Genomic DNA, 3697 nt, shown 5'->3' on the forward strand with positions numbered 1-3697 from the left:
AATGTACTGTCTTGTGCTGCTTTTTTACATAAATCCCAATTGTAATGTGGGAAAATGTGAAAAGCTTCAAAGTGTATGAATATTTTTGCAAGGAACTGGAAGTGGTATTAAAACAATCAGCTGACCAGTGTGTTTCTCTAAGAGCTGCCATGCAGTTATACTAACCCTTGTGAATTTTGCCTATGAGAATATTAACAGGTTTTTTTTTTAATTATAGAGGCACGCATTCCCACAACATCCATTAAAGGAATGCCTTGCTAATTTTAAACCCTCACAGCAGGCATTTTGGCACCAACAGAAGAAAAGTGGATGAGTTTCTCTTTAACAGCTGTAATTTGTGTTTTCCAATCACCATGCTGATTTCTGCTCATTATACTCCGGTTTCACACCGGTAAGTGAGCAAAGTTTGGATTGATTGACTCTAATTAACTAAAAAATGTTCCAAGCCACGGATTTATTATCATGCTAGCTAGCCACAAATGTCAGAGACTTTCACAAATTATTATCCTCTTAAGATAAATATCTTTGAAATCAAATGAGTGTGGAAGCACCAGGAGCACGTATTGTTATACTGATGAATTTGTTTGTCATGTTTTCTGCTGAGCTCAACAGGAAGGACTCACCTGGGCAAACACACAGTTCCAGAGTATGGTTAAGTAGTGTAGTATGACTGACTGATGGACGCTTTAGTTTGTTAAAGTTTGTTGAAATTTACTATTTAAAACCTACTTTAACTCAGAGCAGTAGGATTAAAAGTGTTTAAAAAAAAATCTAATCAAATTAAAATAACAAAGAGAAGCTTATGCAGCTGTGTACTGCCTGGGTCATCGTTTCCCTTTTGTGTGCCCCGCAAACTTGGCAGCATCTCCCCTCATTGATATTTTAGACACAGTGGCACCCCCTCTCAACTCAAATTCTTTTCTTGACTTCTTCAGCTCCAAGGCTCAAGTCTCTACTTTCTCATGAACAAAAACGAGACGTTTCAGAGGACACCTCCATTTCCCCCGGTTTTAAAAAGACCTCAGAGCAGAATTTTGTTTAGCCAGAGAAGACAGAACGTTGCTCTGATTCGCTCGGCTTCACCTCGGCGATCAAAACTGATTACTGAAGTGAATCCAAACGAAACGGACCCATCGTCTGCATGGTGGAGCCGGGCTGAAATTGAGAATCACGCTGCCAGTAAATCAGATCCCCCCCTCCCACCAAACATGTTTCTTGCAGAATCTACCTTTAGACTAAACTACAAAAATCTGCTATCCTAGCTTTGATCCATCACACAGTGCAACAGCACGGCAAGGAATATGCTATAAATTTTATCCTCAACATAGTGAAACAAGCATCAAATATGGAAGAAAATATGTCTCAGCTGTCAGGCACTCCTCATTAGTACTTTCACAGTCTACCCTGTTTAGAGTAGCAGTTTTTAGGCGTGTGCACCTCGAGGCACGCCTGCAGATAAATGTGATGACATCCAGTCGTGGCTCACTTTCATTTATTTAGGGGATTGATTAGATGCATGGTGAGCAGATAAATGTGTTGTAGAGGCACTTTCATGTAAGATATTGCTGTATAGTCAGTGAAGGATAGGAAGAATATAAGATGGACTGAGCATTTTTCTTTTTGAGCTGTTTTTGATGAGGTGGTGGTACCTTGACTCTGCACCGCATTATTTGCTGTAGCTTTTGTGCATGTGTGAATGCACAACAGTTTAGGCTTACAAACCTTGAGAAAAGTCCCTACAATTCTGAAAATAAATCCTAAACATTGAAATTTTTAATGCAATTATAATAATTCTGTACCAATAGACCTGAGACGACAGGTCTACATAAAATTATCGAATAGGTCAGTCTTTCTGAAAATGTCTGTCTTGTGGTCCAAGGCATTCAATCCAGATTCAGTCTATCGCTCAGAAAATGCAGACGGAATCAGAAATGTGTTACATTTAGGTAATTTGTGGATAAGATCTAACAAATCTGAGAGTTTCCAATAATCTCAAGAGTACAGTTTCCACTGTGTTTTACAGTGAAAGAGAAATAAAAGAGTATCTGCCATGACTGCTGCTCCTCTCTATCCCGCCTGTCTGCGTTGTGTGACCTGCTCAGCTGTCTCTCAGATTGACAGCCATCTTGTAGAAACAATACTGAATGCTACTATAACACAAGTCATTATTAATTACGGCCTTCAAAGCAAATTGCTGTGCAAAGCGGAACTCTCATGTTCTTTGTGAAACAAAAGTGCACCATAAGTGCAAAAGAACATGTAATGAGTCAAATTATCAACAGGGCATATTAAAACAAGGGTCAGTCTGATGTCTTTACACAGTGATCCCTCTGCAAAGATTCTCAGAAAAACAAAATGTCCTGTACTGAAGATTTTTTGTAGCAGTTTGATGAGTCAGGAAGAATAAAACTGTGCATGTTTTAGCAGAAGTGGGTGTTAAGATATTAAAGCAGTTTTCTAAAATCCAGTTAACCAAGTGTTGGGTAAAAAAACATTTATGGTGTGGGTGTGTGTATGACTTACAGTACATTCCCAAAGCTCTTGTACGTCAACTAATGAAATGCTAATGAATTTATGAATTTATTTTACAAAACATGTATGCTATGTTCTATTTTTTTCTCTTTTTTTAAAAAATAAAATACTCATATATAGCTGATAATTAGATTTTTAAGAGCATGCATAAATATTTTATTCAATCCAATAAATAAGAGTTATTTTCTATTAATCTACAAAAAAATTACTGTTTGGGAATAAATAAAAGTTATTTTAAAAATATATATATAATACCCAGCTTAGTGAAGGCAAATGTGGCTATTTTCCAAACTAGGTTGCTGTGTACTGTAATTATCTCTATGTCTGAATATATAAGCTTTACATCAGCTATTATATTGTCTTGTTTCAGTTTAAGTTGACTTTGTGTTTTACTGTAAAAAAATAAAACAGTTTAGAATAAAAAACAAATATTTTAAATGTAAAGAACAATTTATCTTGCTTTTTATTTGTAAGTAACTGTAGTAAAAAGTGACTTGCTTATCACTGGTTATCTAAAACCTTTGACCTATACTAGACTTGGACTCCTGAACATGAAGTTTGAGAATCCCTGGAGTAGATCATACTTCAGACAGTTATCTTTCCAGTGTTGTTGTGTTCACACTGCCCCCTTCTGTCCTGACTAGTAGGGGAGGTCTCTGAAACAACAACAAACCCCCCAATTATCTGTCAGCACAGATGGACAGGATGAAAAACAGTACTTTTGAGAAGTTAAGGTGGTGTCACAATGATACCCCAAATAAAACTTCCATGATTAATGTTAAACATAAATTATTTAATTGCTCATTGTATAGTGTTATTATTACATTCAACATGTTTTCCCATTTGCGTCTTTTTAAAAGCCACAGTTTATACTTAACTTTTCAAGTCTATATGAAGCAGTTAATATGATGTGTAGCACTGATATGACTGTTTAAACACTATGAAACAAAAATCAATTTTCTACAAGAACTAAATGTGATTCAGTTAAGATTCCAAATTGAAAACAGCGTTTCCCCAGGGTTCTTTAGAAAGCTAGTGGATAGTGCGCACACAACATCCTTTTGTGCACACTATTTACCCCTGGATTGCTCCAGGCTAATGTCTCAATAATTTTCACTCCTTTCTCAGGTCCTTCCCACAAAGGACTTAACTAATGATCCATGGA

Source organism: Xiphophorus couchianus, chromosome 6 (genome assembly GCF_001444195.1).
Source record: "Xiphophorus couchianus chromosome 6, X_couchianus-1.0, whole genome shotgun sequence".
Lineage (NCBI taxonomy): Eukaryota > Metazoa > Chordata > Actinopteri > Cyprinodontiformes > Poeciliidae > Xiphophorus > Xiphophorus couchianus.